This window comes from Erpetoichthys calabaricus, chromosome 10 (genome assembly GCF_900747795.2).
Source record: "Erpetoichthys calabaricus chromosome 10, fErpCal1.3, whole genome shotgun sequence".
NCBI lineage: Eukaryota > Metazoa > Chordata > Cladistia > Polypteriformes > Polypteridae > Erpetoichthys > Erpetoichthys calabaricus.
The window spans coordinates 86,986,423-87,004,864 of record NC_041403.2 but is presented as its reverse complement, the minus strand read 5'-3'; positions in this window follow the sequence as shown (position 1 = coordinate 87,004,864).

Here is an 18,442-nt window from a genome sequence, read left to right as displayed (position 1 = left end):
CTTTAAAAAATGAAAATAAATTGCATCAGAGAGTCTCATCATTTAAAGGAACTGTTTGTAGTGGCAGAACTTGGGATTCTATTTGCACCCATTTCCACTAGACCAATTTATTGTTTTAATGTTCCTTTCACCTTTTAAACACTGCATTTCATGATTCATTTAGCATACTCATTCTTGCTGGCATTACTTCTATGCCAATTTTTCTTTTCGAGTAATGACCATTCATTTTACTTAATTTAACTTTTTTTTTTAAAATCAGGATTCATGTTGTGGTTTAAATTTTTTGGTTAGAATTAATTAATGGGTTCAGAAAGAGAAGGCTAAGTTGTGGTGCAGAGACTAATTTAAAGATTTTTGAGTCATAAAGGCTGACCCGCCCACCCGCCACAGATTGTATTCTAAGCAGTTCTGCTGCTTTTTGTGCTGAGGTTTGTGGTGGTAGTGAAGGTCTTTCTGAAATTTCTATGGTTTACTGGGCCTTCACACAATTCTAGATTTTATTATTGTGCTTGCCTGCTGGTAATCCTTTGATGATGCAGGAATCCAGTAGTCAGAATTTTCATTTTTAATTGGACTAATTTAAACATTGTAAGAGCCAATCCCAGTAAGATAATGTTAACATTAAATTCACAGAAGTCTATTTAATTATAATGGAAAGTTAGTTTTACATAGCTACATACATAATGCAAAATTCTCTTTTATCTCCTATAACTAGCATGTTAATTGAACTTTCCTGACATCTTAAATTCTAGTGTAACATTTTAGATAGATAGATTACAAAGAGTTTACAAATGGTAAAGTACAGAGGCACATATTTTTTGACTGTACACATTTATTTTAGACATTCTTGGAATGTTTAAAATTATGAAGGGAATTAGTACTTTGGATCGAGACTATTATTTTACGAGTTAATCAAGAAAATTTCGCACAAACATTAGGAAGTTTTTCTTCACACAGAAAACCACAGACACATGGAATAAGCCATCAAGTAATGTGGTAGACAGTAGCAGTGAGTAGTGTAACTAAAAGCCTGACAATCAATGGATGACTAATAGACAAGAGTGAAAAGAACGAGATGGTGTATAATCTTGCAGAAGATTTTGTAGATAGAGTCCAGATCATGCAATACTACGTAGGTATTTTGTAATAAATTCTGTATTTAACTGAAAGAAAATTAAATATGCAGTTCAAGGGTGATGAGATGATAGATCCTAGTTTAATAAATGTGCAGCATAATTTTGAAATACAGTGACCTCTGTTCACGAGCACCTCTCTTCCCATGAGCATTTTTCTGTCATGAAATTTGTCTCCTTACACGAGTAGTTACTCGGAACCCAACCTTTTTTAAACATGATCAAACATGTATGGCGTGCATGGTGTCAATTAGACAAAGTAATCTTGAGACAGTCTGAGCCCATCCTTCGCTGAATTAATACGTGAGTTACTTTATTGCGAATATGTTACCAGTTTTTTCTGTATTTTACTGTGGAGTTATGAAAGTGTATGACAGACATGGGGCCAAAGAAAGCATTAAAGGATGTACCCATGAAGAAATTAGTGAAAATAACGATAGAAGTGAAAAAAAGAGATCATGAAAAAACACTGTAAATGTTATTTTTTCCCCATTTCTTATGTGTTGATATGTATGGTTGTACCCCTGTACAAACTCTTACCTTACTTTATATGTAACTTTATTATCTTTATATATAAAATAAATAAATAAAAATGCATTTATTGGCCCACTATATACAATGTATGTTTATTAAGAGTTCTGAGTTGTGGAACGGATTAATTAAATTTGCATTATTTCTACAGAAAATTTGATTCGGAATACAAGCATTTCTGTTCACAAGTCACTTTCTGGAATGGATTAATCTTGTGAACCGAAGTTCCACTGTAACTGCAGAAATATTTTACATTTAGCAGGAATACAAGACAAAAGAGCTTTATAATGGTCTAATGTTGATGTGACAAGTGCATGAATTAATGTTTAAGCTGCAAAGTGAAGGGGAAGTCTAAACATGTTACAAAGGGGTACAAGGTATGGTGAAGCATAAATTCCTCCAGAGGGCCTAGTGCTGCCACCAGTGGTATACCATATCACAATTAAAATGTAAATTGGGAAAACTGTAGTTTTTCAGTGGAATCATGAAATTGATTAGTCAAAAATGACTGAAACCATTAGTTAGCAATACCAATAATTCTTAAAGAAGAAAGGAATTTGGGTATTGGTGCGTGAAAAATGGTATCATAGGTTAAACTATGAGCCAGATAGGGATAGAACATGATTAAACATGTATGATTAGACAAAGGAATCTTGAGACAGTCTGAGGATACAAAGATAGAAATGCTTAGTAGTCCTGAATCAGTAGCCTGAAGTAGATCATTTCTGACTCTTACCAAAGCTGTTTCAGGGCTATGTTAAGGATGGAAACCAGATTGAAAATGTTCAAATTTTCAAATGGCTCCTTAAGTTTGAAAGTTACAACATGTTCTATAATTCTGGGGAAAAAATTGGAAAACTGAAAATAGGTGATAGATGTTGAAATTGTTTCAGTTACTACCAGAATTTTATGTAACGGGTAACAACAACCATTTTATGTCAATCTGGGACAATACCAGAGGAAAAGAAGAGATAATAATTGCAGTTGACCATGTTAATAAATGAATGACTGTAGAAAATTTGGGAGTGATTACACATCTAAGATAGGAGTGAAAGTAATGGAACTGTGTTGTTGAATAGTATCAATTTTGAACTGGAAAATACTAGTATTTTCATCAACTAGTAATAAAATGTAGGTTGAGAAAATGGATGAATAGATTAAATGCATTATTATTTACCAATGTATGAATATATCCTATAAAACAGTTATTCATGGCAGACTATGGTCTGTCTAGGGTAATTATAATGATTAAAACCAAAGCACCTGCTACTGTTTTCACAACTGTTATACAACTGTGTCTGTGTTACATTTATTGTTTTTTACTATTTGTGATTTTTGTTAATTTTAAATGACTATTAACACACAATGAATTACAAATCAATTTATATTGTAATATTGTAAAAGAAAACAGTTGAGTGATATTAGCCCGTAAACGTAATAATGCAGTACACAAGAACTCTTAATGTATATTAGCATCAATCTGTATTTTATAGAACTGTACAGTATATCATAATCCAAAGAAAATAAAGAGGACTATCATATATGCTACAAATTATGTTTTATTGTACAATATATGTTTCAACTACTATTTTGTTGCTGTATAGTGGTTTACTATGACAATATACATTGTTGATTTTGGCACATTTAGTTTTACTTCATAATGTTCATATTTAAAATATCTTAATTGAAACAAACCAAACCAATGGATGCAAAATATTTTTTTGTATATGCCTTTCTTTAAAAGGCAGATACATTTGGCCAATAGAACCCATCGGGCTTATCCTATCACCTTGCTCAAGCCTAAACAGAAATTTCATGACTGAATTCCTCAGGCCTCTATATATTGTGTGATGTTTTTATACTCTTGTCAGTGAATAAGCATGAAATGCACACTTTGGAAAAATGATTACTTATTTTAATGTATTTTCTCCTTATATGGACATTGCTGTAGGTTGTTTTTCCTTCTCTTTAAAAGTAGCTATCCTGTTGGTGCTTAATTAATTCAAGAGCAAGTGTCCCTAAAGGTTGCAATTAATGATAAACTTATTAGACATGATGGAGCCCAAGAGGCTTCATGTTAATCCTGATGTTGCAGCTCCCGGTGTTTTTACTTCCGCATCTGTCAATTCTTGTGATTCAGTAAGTCCAAAAGTAGAACAAAGAAGAAATAAATTAGTGTCAAGGAGAAAAAAAAACACCTTATTATAAACAGGTGAAATTCAGCCAAAGCAGTTGGAGAATTCCCTTCCCTACTAAGGGCACTTTGCAGCCTATAAATTTCCTATAATAGCTCTCAAACATTAATATAAACATAGTTCTTCTTAAATGAGCTACATAAATAACAAAGTCCTTCCAAATAATTTGACTCTGTGGGAAGAGATACATCTTTTGCATTGCATTTATTTGATTTTCTATATGAATAAAAATGTTGTTTTGTTACTGGGTAATATTTGTCCTTTATTCCCAGTTCTGTTTTCTTCTTGCACTATCATCCAGTTAAAATTGCAGTCACTTTTGTTTTTTGAATGTGGTTTTATTAATGACAATATAGAGCTCTTGAAACTCATCCTTCTTTTCCCAGAAAATATACCTACAAAAGAGAATGAAGGTTTTATAAATCTCAGTTGTGCATTTTTATAAGTTTGATCATGATGTGAATCAAATAACTTAAATAAACAATGTTGTAAATTACTAGAAATACTATATATACTAATAAGATGAGCCTAGTAGAATTACAGGGGAGACCCTAATTTGTTTCCTTTCTTCTCACTAAGCCATGACGTATTTACGACAGTAATCTCAAAACACCCTTTAGCAGCACAGTAATGCAAAACTCTGATTTCAAAAATGCATAGTTTGACTTTAAAAGCTAAAGAGATGATTGCAAATGTGGTATGTTAAAATGTCAGTAAACCAATTGGGTGCCATTATTGACATTTGCCAGCAGATCACTATGACAGAGGCATATGTGGCCTATTGTGAGCGCTCTGGCTCTCCAAAATCCTAAAGAATGACAAACAAGCTCAAAAAAAGTTTAAAAAGTTTCTTTCATTACAAGAAATAAGGAACAATAGGGAACATTAATTTAAGGGATAGACACAGTACAAAAAATAATTAAATAACTTGCCAACTCATATGGGTCCACCTAAATAGTATTTGTGTTTCACTACCATATGGGGTGCCAAAAGCAGTTGTCTACCAATGAACTGTATCAATCACCCCTCTTAACATACATCTGCATATCTTTCACCAACACTGGTCTCTATTCCACCTGTCAGCTGTGATCTTGCCAACACCTGCTCTTCCACCTCTAAGGTAAATGAAGTAATCTTTTAAATAGCATCTGGAAATCACATTCATGACGATAGAATCATTAGTGACCCCTGGAACTCCTGAGGCCATCCAGCTAATACTCCGCTAGTATCCCTACAGTAGTTATGCTCAAGTCACATTTAAAAGGCCAGGCAACCCCACAGAACCCTCTTTAATGTAAAACATAGTAGGAAGCATCCCTACTACCAACTTATTAGCATGGGTTCACTTCATTAAGTAGTGTTCTTCACTGTCCTTCCATTGTTTTATGCTCCCAAAGAGTTTATTTTTGAAGTTTCTTTAAATATTAATGAAAAGAGTTTCCCTAAAAGATGGTACCTCTGTTCCACTTGAATGGCCACTAGAGATGCCATTGTCATGTGATGTTTCCACTGGGGCTTTCAATGGTCTTTGTTCTTTACTGGATACATTAAAATGCACTGTACTCCTGGTCTCAATTAGGCCAGTATTCACACGACACCAATCCACCAGTTAAAATATTCATTTGTTACTTTTTATGACCCCTTTTTCCCCAATATAACATCTGGGTGTTGCATCCTTTGCAACACTGGCCACTAATCTGACTGATAAAGTCAGAATCTATAAAAAAAAATTTAGTCTGTAAAGAGTGTACTAATTTTTCACATAGTGTTTGAGCTCAGATTTGAACACAGAACTCTAGAGGCATGAAGCAATAGTACTAACCACTGTACAATCTGATTTAAAATAATTTAAATGTATATAGCAATGGCGGCGCACATAGTTGCAGTGGCTCGGTGCTCTCCCCTCCTGAGTTTTGTTTTGTGTGTGTGTGTGTGTTGATTTTAGTTCGTTCTACATCCTGTTGGGCGAACATATGCTACAACTGAGATGATCTTCTTAAGATCGGAGTCTGCTGTGATGGGAGTGTTACCGTGGAATTCATTCACTCGCACAGCGTTCTGGTGGATATAGTCAGGACACCTGGCTCTCCATGGATTACCATCCCCAGAGGCCGATGACGAAGGCGGCGCAGTAAGAGGAAGCAGAAGTGAGGATGCAGGGCCGGCGCTAGCTAGACTATGGAGACAGCTTTACAAACCTCCACTTCCAAGCATTTTCCTCGCTAACACCAGATCTATTGTCAATAAGATGGATGAACTGAGGCTTCAGGTTGCTTCAGACTGCATGATCAAGGACAGTAGCTTGTTTGTGTTCACGGAAACCTGGCTCCATTCATGCATACCGGACTCGGCTATTGAGCTAACAGGCTATACATCGCGGCGCTTCGACAGGACTAGAGACTCCGGTAAGAGCAGAGGATGGTGTGCGTGTGTGTACATCAATAATAACTGGTGCACGGACGCAGTGATAGTGGATAGCCATTGCTCCCCTGACTTGGTGTATATGACTGTGAAATGTAGACCTATCTATTTACCACGGGAGTTCAATGTGATAATGATCACCGCTGTTTACATTCCACCAGCTGCTAATTCTAACTTGGCTATGAGACATTTATACAGCAGCATTAGCAGCCAACAGAGCCGTTACCCTGATGCAGTGTTCATTATCGCAGGGGACTTTAATCACGTGGATTTAAAAGCAGTGCTCCCCAAACTCCACCAGCACGTAAAGTGTGCTACTAGAGGAGCCAACACACTGGACAAAGTCTACTCAAACATCAAGCTGGGCTACGGAGCTAAACAGCTTCCACACCTGGCCCAGTCTGACCACATGTCACTGCTGATGATTCCTGCATACACCCCTCTCCGCAAATCTGCTCTTACCACCAAAAGATCTATCACAACCTGGCCTGATGATGCCTCTCTGTAGCTGCAGGACTGCTTCAACAGGACTAACTGGGACATTTTTTGAAAGTTCAGACCTGGAATTCTACCCTGACAATGTATCGTGCTACATCAAAACCTGCATTGACACTGTCACAGTGGAGAAACATATCCGTGTCTATCCAAACCAGAAGCCCTGGATGACGAGAGTGGTTCAGCGGTTGCTAAAGGAACGGAACACTGCCTTTAGATGCGGTGACAAGGCTCTCTACAGCATGACATGGTCCAACCTGAAGAGAGACATCAGAAAGGCTAAGAAGGACTACAGGAGAAGGATTGAGGAGCACCTGGATAGTAATAACAGCAGGCAGGTTTGGCAGGGAGTCAAGCACTTCACCAACTACAGCTCCAGTCATGGAGCTGCTGAAGGTGATGCCTCAATGGTGAAGGAACTGAACCACTTCTTTGCTTGCTTTGAGATGGACCTACCAGAGGCAGCTGTTACACACGCAGGAGCAACTCACAACAACATCACCCCCTTCCTTAGGGTGGAGGAACACGAGGTGAGACACTTGTTCCACGCTGTCAATCCTAGGAAGGCAGCAGGTCCCAATGGTGACCCTGGACGTGTGTTGAGGGGCTGTGCAGAGCAGCTGGCTGGGGTCTTTACAAAGATCTTTAACCTGTCACTGCCCCAGGCCTCAGTTCCTCCCTGTCTGAAATCCTCCATCTTACTCCCTTTACCAAAAAAATCACCCATAACCTGCCTGAATGACTATCGGCCAGTAGCGCTCACCCCGGTGTTGATGAAGTGTTTTGAGAGACTGGTCCGGAGTCATATCATGCCCTTCATCCCTCCCACCTTTGATGCACACCAAGTTGCTTACAGGGCTAACAGGTCTACTGAGGACACTGTTGCTGCTGCTCTCCATGCTACCCTGTCCCATCTGGAGCACCAGGACAGCTACGCACGTCTCCTCTTTATTGATTTTAGCTCTGCTTTTAACACCATCATCCCTCACAGATTGGTGGGCAAGCTGCTGGCCCTGGGACTCCCATATTCCACCTGTATATGGATTAAAGACTTCCCGACAGACCGCACACAAAGGGTTAGGGTGGGCCCTCATTTCTCCTCGGCCATCAGCATCAGCACTGGCTCTCCTCAGGGATGCGTGCTGAGCCCCTTGCTCTTCACGCTGTACACACATGATTGCGCCCCTGCCCACCACAGCAACACCATCGTCAAATTTGCAGACGACACCACTGTGATGGGGCTCATCTCTGGGGAGGATGAATCCGCCTACAGGGACGAAGTGGAGCAGCTGACAGCATGGTGCACTGACAACAACACTGCTCCTGAACACAAGTAAGACCAAGGAGCTCGTTGTGGATTTCAAGAAAAAGAAAATGGACATCAAACTACTCTACATCAGAGGGGACTGTGTGGAGAGGGTGTCAGACTTCTGCTTCCTGGGAGTCCACATCATGGAAGACCTGTCCTGGGGTGTGAACACAGCTGAGCTGGCGAAGAACAACACAGCAGCGCAGAGGAAAACACTTCAGCAGATTGTAAAGACAGCCCAGCAGATCATTGGTTGTTCTTTACCCTCTCTAGATGAACTGCAAAGCTCTCGCTGCCTCAGGAAGGCAGAAAATACCTTAAAAGTCTCCTCACACCCCGCTCATGACATGTTCCAACTGTTGCCATCAGGCAAAAGATATAGGAGCATCAAAACAAAGACTAATAGACTGAATAACAGTTTCTACCTTGTTGCTATTAGGGCACTGAATGCCACCTAATCACCTCCAATGCAGCAGTGCAATAGATGACATCTTGTGTGATAGTGTTCATGTGCGATTAAGGTCTTATTTTGAATGTTTGTGTTCTACCTTATTTCTTCTTATCCTTTTTTTAATTATATTTTGACACCGCAGGGACTGCACCTAATTTCGTTGTATTTGTTACGATGACAATAAAGATATTCTGATTGTTAAAGCTTACAAATCAATATACACGGAAAAAGAATGCCCTAGCTAGCTATCTGATTTCATATTTGCATGTAGAAGGACAATAATAACAAAAAATATAACAAACATAATTGCCAACTCTGTAATTGCTTTAATGTTAAGGAGGAGGTTCATTGTTTCAATATTGACCCATCAAAATTGTTTCCACTATCTATTCCTTTTCTGATACTGGCTTGTCCAGTCATAGCCAATCTCTGCAAACAATGGCACCAAGCACTTTTTTATATTTTATTGATTTTAATTGAAGAAAATGACATTCCATACAATCAAAACTAACTTTTACAACAAATAAAATAACATTACATACAATCAAGTCAAACTTAACAAACCAGAATTGAGCCCCCACCCGAGAGAGAGAAGAACCAACAGCCAGAGCAAATCTTTAAAAACAACAAAGAATGGAGAATGTCCTTTTTCCTGATATAAATGCTTATTTTGAAATTTTATTAAGTAGATCTTGCCATATTCCAAAAAAGGTTTGAACTGATCCTCTAAGTGATGATTTGATTTTTTCCAATTTCAAATAGTATAGAACATATACTGACTTAAAAGAGGAGGGGTGGGATTCTTCCAGCTGAGCAAGATACTGTAGGTGTACATGTTAGTGGTGTGGTAAAGACAATTACAATCAATTTGTCCTTCTCCACTTTAAGCCCATCCAGGAGTACACCAAATACTGATACTGATAATACACCAAAAGCTGATAATGGGTTAGGAGTGATTGTGACACCAAAGCTGTCTGTTAGGCATTCAAAGATTTTTATCCAGAATGATGATAATTTGGTACACACCTAAAATATGTGGCCCAGTGAGGCTAGAGCTAAACTGTAACATTCACACGTTGAATTTTGCTCTGGATACCTTTTGGACAATTTTAAACATGATAAATGTGCACGATAAAAATTTTTAGGTTGAATGATTAAGTGCTCTGCGCAAATGGAGCTAGTGTGTATTCTATGCATGGCTGCCTTCCACTTCTTTTCTTAGATGTTAAGTGAAAGATCCTTTCCCCACTGTACTCAGGGATCTTTGAAAGGAAGGGAATTTAAAATGGTTTAAAATATAATTAAGATGCTGTCTAAGTCTTCAAGACTAAGTAATATTTCTTCTAGAATAGAAGTGGGTTGGATGTGAGGAAAATTTGGCAGGTTACTTTTAGGAAAGTTCCTGATGTGAAAGTAATGGAAAAATTGTGTTGATGGGAGGTTAAATTTGAAGTGTTTTTGTTCATAAAATGCAAATACATTATCTGTATACAGTTCTCTAAGAGTTTTAATCCCAGATGTTTTCCAAAGTAAATTTCCCCTTGGGATTAATAAAGTATCTATCTATCTATCTACTGTGTAGGTTTGACAGAATAGAAAAAGGTGATTATCATGTAGAGGTGCAACAGATAAAAGCTTCCATATTCTGAGTGATCGATGGACAATCGGATTATTTGTATATTAACGATGATTTGTGTTTATTGGGGTATAAAGCAGAGAATGAAAACTACAAAAGATTTTATTTCTATTGCAGACCAGGTTTGTGTATATTCATCAATTTGTGTCAATTTCCAACTCTTTATAGCTTGTATATTTGTCACCCAGTAATAAAATTGAATGTTAAGTAGTGCCATCAGTGCCATCATGACCTTCAGCTTTTGATCATTGTAGAGTCACAGTTTGGATGCATGGATGTTTCAAATTCAAAATAAATGAGGTTATAATTGAGTCTAATTTTGTAAAAAAAATGATTTATTAATGTATATGGGGATGTTTTGAAATAGAAAAGAATCTTGGGAAGGACAATTATCTTGAGAGTACTGATTCTCCCTGCTAATGTAAGATGGAGGGTTGACCATCTCTTCACATCCTGTTTGATTTTCTTCCATGCTGATAGCAAAGTTTTGTTGAAAAAGATCTTTATATTTACTTGTGATGTTTACCCCAAGGTATTTAAACTTATCTGCTAAAATAAAAGGGTAGGTGCCCAGTCTAATATTGTGAACTATAGAGTTCACTGGAAAAAGCACACTTTTATTCTAATCAATTTTGAGTCAAGATATATTTTGAAATTCTGCTTGTGCATTAAGAACTACAGGTACAAAAGATTTCGTGGGTCTGATATGTACAGTATGATATCATCTGAATTTAGTGATATTTTTGTTCAAATTCTTCTCTGGTAATCCCCTTTATCTCTGATGTATTTTGAAAGTGAATGGCCTATGGTTTAATAGTGATTGCAAAAAACAATGGTGATAGGGGGCATCCTTGTCAAGTACCACATTCTTGCATGAAGTAGTTTGAAATAATGTTGTTACTACAAACAGAGGCTTCTGGACTGGTATAAAGTAGTTTTATACACGCACATATTTTTGAGCTAAACTCAAAATTGTGCAATCTGTACAATGTCAAATGCTTTATCTGCATCCAAAGATAATAAGATCTCTCATGTTTTTGATTATGGGTGAGTATACAGTATTACATTAAACAAACTTCAAAGATTAGAAGTTAAGTGCTTGCCTTTAATAAATCTGATTTGGTCTTGTGATATTACAGAAGGAAACGCTTTGTCAAATCTTCCACCAAGAATTTTGGAGAGTACCTTAACATCATTACTCAGAAGTGAAATTGAATTGAATTGAAGAAATTGGTCTGTATGATTCAAATTGTAATAAGTCCTTATTTTTCTTTGGAAAGCTGGTAATTAATGTTTAGAGAAAAGATTGAGGTAGAATGCTATTGTCTCTAGCTTTTATAAATGTTGCCACTAATAGTAGAGCCAACTCATTTGAAAATTTTTTATAAAATTCCACTCAGTGGCCATCAGGACCTGCGGTTTTCCCACTTTGAAGTAAGTGGTATTTGTAATACATCAAAAACTCATTAGATTTTGTCTTATCTTCTTTAAACTGAGTAGACTATAAGGACTTATAGTACTCTCTGAATGTGCGGGTTATATTTTCATGGTCAACAACTTATCGCCATCTGTGTTAGATATTTCTGTTATTGCGTTGCAAACTTCCTGCTTGTGGATTTCTTGAGCTAATATCTTATTAGCTTTTTCTCTGTGTTCATAGTAATGATGTTGCAATTTAAATATATGTGAGAGTGTGGGTTGGTCCCTTGTTACTGGGTCCCACCGGGAGCATCTTGATCCTGCCACCACTGATAACATTTCTGAGCGATCAGCCAAGCAAATGAGGATCACACAAAGCAAGGGGAAAGTGAAGTAGTGCTCAGTGCTTTTATTAAAATAGTCTATCAAAAGCAAATTGCTCAATAAGTGCAGTGCTCCTAAAAATCAATAAATAAATAATCCATAAACCAGTGGAAATCCGTGAGATAAAAACAAGACTTAAAATGAGACCAAACCTAATGCCACAGCCAACGTCTTATTGTTCCTTCCAGATTTGTACGAGTCCAACACAACTCCCTTTTCGTCTGCCGCAGCTCACCCATAGATCACTCAGCTGGTGAAGACACTAGCAGCTGTGGACCTCTCCTCTTTACCTCCGTCTTAGCCGCCTAAAGAGGGATCAGCCAGACCACTCAGGGATGGATTTTCTTCTGCCTTCCTTCATGCTCCCGCAGTCGTCCCTCAGATTCCTGGGGAGGACACAACCTCGAATGCACCTGCTGTTTAAAGATAGTCAATGGGCACAATCTGCCCCTGGCACAACAAACCTTTGCGCCTATGCAGGGCAAACGACCATGCTGCCTTCCCCTATACTGGCTGGCTGGCTGGCTGGCTGGCTGGCTGGCTGGCTGGCTGGCTCAACCAGCCTCTCCACTCACTGCTGTTCTATTTCTCATCTTGTTTCTTCCTTGTGCTCCCCTTTTATATACTGCAGAACAGCTGCAGGTGTGATCGATGATGCTTGCCCTGGGCTGATAATGAGACAATCAGACTCACCACACGTGCCGGCAATGCAACGCACGGTTGGCTGACTGCCTCACACCAACCCAGAGATGAGCGGTGAGCATGAGCTCACCAAATTATTTATTTAAAACTGCTTTTTTTTCTCAGACACTGACTCGCTATACCACAATATGAGCTGTTCCAGTTCTAAGAAGTAAATTCTGATTGTAAAGCCTGTCTTTTCCTATATAGTGCCTTACTTGGAGACCTGGCGTATTCTTGATCTATTCTGGTAATTTCACTGATTAACTCTGATGCCTTCTTGGTTTTCAGTTTATTTTTGTGTGGAAAGATGTGAAATAATCTGCCGTCTTAAAAGGCCTTCAGAGTTTCCCAGAATATTCCTGCAGAGACCTCTGAGGATGCATTTGTCTCTAAAAAATAACCAATTTGCTTAGAGATGAATTCTGTGCAGTTTTCATCAGCTAAAGATGGGTTGTTAAGATGGCAGCTGCAAAATGAGTGTGTAAGGCTTAGGTGATTTAAGCTCCATGGTCAGAGGGGTGTGGTTGGAGATAACAATATAACAATAGTGTCATGCTTGCAAGATTCCATAGTGGACAATAAATTATTATCTATAAAGAAATAATTCTTGAGTAACTATGATGTACTGATGAGAAGAAGGAATATGCTCTTGTGTTTGGTTTTAAAAATCTCCATGGTTATGATCCATTACAAACTGTGTGATTATTTTTGTAGTATTAGATGTTATTGCCACTATAGTTGAAGACATATCCTGGATTTAAAACACAATTAAAGTCTTCAGCCATTATAATTTTATGAGTGTTCATATTAGGAATAGGAATACATTTTGCATGAAATAATATTATCCGCATTAGGTGTGTAGATTTGTCAAAATTACTTTAGATTTAAATAATTGACCCATCATCATTATATATCTCCCTTCAGGATCAGATATTAAGTCTGATACTACAAATGAGATTGATTTATGTATTAAGATTCCCACACCTCTAGTTTTCTTTGTATAGCTGGAGTGAAAGATTTGGCCAATCGAATCACTTTGCAACTGAAACTGGTCCTTACTTACTGAGTCTTCTGTGAAAATACTATCTTGGCATTTAGACCTGTTAAAATACTCTTTTATCATAAGATTGTGATTGAGACCTGTAACTTCCTCTCTTTAACCCCTCCCCCAACGTGTCTCCAGATCTCTGACATGCCTAGAGATAGAGCACGGGCTAAACAAAACAACCCCCCCAACAGGATTAGAATTGAGATATCTTATGATAGTACAGTCCAGATGCAATAAATTTAGAGGAATGATGTTAAACAGTCCCCTTAGGAAAAAAAATACTTAATCGTTACAAAAATATATTTAATAGAATAAATTTCAATATACTGTAGTAACTGAAATAAGTGGCCAAAAACGAAATAGAATGTACTGTATGTTATGGCAAATGTTGCATTACAGATAGAACAAGTTGCAAGCAGAATCTTATTTGCATTACTATGAAACAATATGACATGATACAACTCATATTCATATTTTAGATGATGTCAGAATCATTCTTTTTAGCACTCTTTCTGCTTCTTCAGAAGAACTAAAGATGTAGAATTGGCTTTCAGTAATCACTTTCAATTTGGCTGGAAACAAGAAGCTGCATCTGATTTCAGATTTGCATAGGCATGTCTAATCTATATTACTAAACAACAGTTTAATTTATGCACGGATGGCGGACGCACCGCATGCGCACTGCGCCGCAGCGCCCCAGAGTCAAACCCAGCGGCTTCCCAGAGTCAGTAGGTGGCGCCCAAACAACACAACCTGTAAACTAAACTTGCTCTAATCCACTGTGCCAGCAGTCGGTGTCAGCAGAGGCAAAGGAGTCACGGCTACAAATGGAAAGAGCTCAACAATGTGTAATACAAAACCGAGCCCGTAGTTCCCAGAGTCAGTGCGTGGCGCCCAAACACCACAACCTGTAAACTACACCTGCTCTAATCCACTGTGCCAGCAGTCAGTGTGTGTAAGTTGGAGTATGCTTCCTAACAGTAAACGACTTCTACCTAACGACACAGCCACAGAACAACAAAGACGAAACCGCATGGATAAAAACAATACACGGAGGCTCCTACGACGCGCTTCAGACACACCAGAAGCAAAGACGTCACGGATCCACAATGAAAGAGCTCAACTAACGGAAATACAAAACGAGCCCATATGGATAAACACAATGAACGAACGTGCCCACAATGCGCTTATGACACAGCAGAGGCAAAGGAGTCACGGCTCCAAATGGAAGGAGCTCAACGATTAGTAATACAAACACGAGCCCATTTATTTAATTAAATGAAAACTTTACCATGGCTACAACCTGTAAACTAAACCTGAGGTAAAGCATGCACGCCAGGTTGTACAGCCGCTCGAACACGACTGCCCACACCACCGCATATACCTCGTTCGTTTAGTAATGTAGCCCTCCATGCCCGGATCCGCCGCCATGGTCACTTCAGCACGCAAATCCGCTGCCGTCAGCAAACGACTTCTCACTGACGACACAGCCATAGAAAAACAAAAAAGAGACTGCATTGATAAAAACAATAAACGAAGGCGCCTACGATGCGCTTCTGAAACACCAGAACCAGATGAGTCACAGTTCCAAAAAGAAACCGCTTTAGTACAAGTATGTTTATTTAATTAAATGAACTTTCCCAGGACGCGCCCACCCTCCATGATATTTCATCCCTCCAAGTATCGGAGGGAACAGAAAGTGATTGCCATTCTTGGATTTGCGATTCTTTCGAGAATTGCGGGCTTGCTGGTGCTGTAGAATGCAGCTTGTTTAGCAGCTGATGAAGGGAAGAAATCTGGGAAGGTATGAATACAGTTATTTTCAAATATAATATACACTTTCTGTCTGAGAGTCATCACCTTTAACCTGTAGTTTTTTGAATTGGACAATCATTCTTCTCGGTTTTGAGGCACTCGAGTCACATATGCAATAAACTATTGAGATCTCAATATCTGATATAGTCCTCTCCAGTTATTTTAGAGAATAATTCAGCTATGAGTTTCACTGGGTTTGGACTTTCACGGTTTTCAGGGAGACCTTCAATTCTGATGTTGTCCTTTCCATATCTATCTTCTGTGACAGATTGTGGGTCTCCGTGACCCCTTGAACCCTCAGACTAGACGTCAGACACCAGGTAAAAGTCCAAATATAATATTTATTAATATAAATAAGTGCACAAAGCACCCTCCTCTCCACAATACTCAATAATAAACAAATAATCAATCCTCCACACTCCCAGACACTTTGCCACCCTTCCTCCCAGCTCAGCTCAAATGTCTGGGCTTACCCAGAGTCCTTTTATAGCCCCTGACCCGGAAGTGGCTCCTGGCCAAACCCCCAAGTCCTTATCCCTTCCGGGTCAGGGTAAACAGTCCTTTTCATCCCGGGAGCACGCCGCTTCCTCCAGTCACGTGACTGTGATGCACTCCCGGGTTATAGGGCATGCAAGAGCCCACTAGCCCCCCTACAGCGACTCCTGGCGGCCCCCAAGGTATCCAGCAGGGCTGTGTCACAACACTACAAAGTCCATGAGGCCCTGCTGGAACTCGGGGCACAAATATGCTGTCTGGACGGCTCCTCCTAGCGGCCTGGGGGTGGCGACCGGAGTTCATACCCGGTCGTCCATCACACTTCCAACGCAGCTGATTTATTTCTGAGCACTTTGCATTTGGATACTACAGCAGTTGTTTTTTTTTTCTCACCAACAGATGTCAGTTGTTCAACTTCTTCAATACAAGTCATAAACCTTTGCTTAACTTCTTCTAGGTGATCACCGAGTAGTCTTATTTTAATGTTAATTTTGCTCAAATTTTCCTGTATCTTTTCATCAATTCTTGCTAGATTTTTTAAGGTTTTCATCAAATGTATTCCTTAAATGTACCTCCTGACCTTTTATATCCTGAAGTAGCATGTCCATTCTGCTGTCCACTCTAATGTCAATTCTGTCTATTCTCTTATATATATCCTCCTTTGCACAGTAATCAATGCCTTCAGCTCAGATAGCTCATTTCTGTCGTCTTCGTGCTCTGAAAGCAGAGTTACATATCCTGCTGGAGCTTATTCTGTTGACTTGCAGGGAGTGTTGGTAGTTGTTGACAATGGAGATAAAGAGGCCATACTCGGTTCCAATATCCCACTAGAGACTGGTGAATTCTTATTGCCTGCCTCACTCGCAGTTTTGCTTTCACATTCGCTGCTGGCAGGAGCAGATGCTATAGCATGAGGTCGTGGCTGATCCATTCCTTCACCTGTCTCTTCCAACTAGGTCGTAATATGAACTTGAGGCCGGCCTAGACTTCGATGTACCTTTAGCTACCTTTTCCTTCTCTTTCTGACCCCTTGGTCTCCTGCTCATGCTTTTAACATACTTGTAATGAAATCCTCCTGGGTTAACTAAATACAGAATATCTTGAATAGATAATAAAAAAGCTAAATAACACTGCTGCCAGCAGAGCACAATCTCAGACATCCAACTATCACAACGAACAAGACCAAGCACTTTTGATTGCTTGATAAAACTGGCGTTCATAAAGAGAAACTTTCCAAACACTGCAAGAATACTCAAGCCAAAAGTTAATATGGAGTTAGTCCTATGGTTTTTGGGTAAGAGATCTTTAGTGCCTTATGAGTGCTAATTTTACTTTCCCATTTTTAACTCACTCAGTGTGGACATTACACATTAACACTTTAAACTGGGTAAAATGTTAGAGATGCGAAAGCCTTAATTTTATTGACTATACAATTAGAGAATAACATAAAGAGATGATAATCATCACTCATTTGTATTTAAATATGCACATAGCCAAACTGAACATATTTAAATGATTCTTTGATTTGATCAGAGGGTAAAAAAATTTAGTTGAATGATAATCAATCTTTAACCCTGCTACAGTATGTCAATCATTCTAAAAGGGATTTAAGAGCAAAGCATTGAAAAACTGTGTCATGCCAATGTTAGAGCACCTAGTATTGCTTTCAAGTATCAGCAGTGAGAACAGCACACCCAAGTACTGCAAGTTCAGTAGTTGAGGGACCAAAAAAGCTTTAGCTGTCAGATTGGATCTAAAATAGTTGGACTTGTAGGTCAATTGTCTATGTTGTGTTATAAAGTAGTAACTTACAGCTCTTTAATTTTGACAGTACCACCATTGAGTAGTTTCTATACCCTTTTTTATTTGAGAGACAATGCTGTAGCATTTATTGCCAACTTTCATTTAAAAAAATCAAAAGAAGCAGATAAAAGTATAATTTTAATCATTATAATTAATATTTGAATAATTCAGTTACTGTACTTAGCAAATTTTAGAAAAAGTACAAAACACCTTAAAAATTACATTGCTATTTTAAGATGAACGGATGTTTTACTTGTAGTCTAGTCAATACATGCAGTGAAATCTATTCTGCCAGCCTTTAAGTATTGCCTAAAATATTCACAATTGAGTAATTGTACCTGGCAGAACTATGATATTGGCTTCCAATTCCAGCCTTTAACCTGCTGCTCAATATGTTGATCCTCGCATCAAAGATTTTATATCTTTGCTTTCGTTGTACCTTAGACACTCAGCAGTCTTTATTCTTAAATTACAGAACTTTATATTCACTAAAGACCTAATTATGGTTATGGAAGATATTGAGCCCCTGTATACAAATATCCTCTGGGAAGCTGTCTTAAAAGCTATTATGTTTCAGCTATAGGTTTCCTGTCTACATCACAAGCTTCAGATGCTTTTTTTTT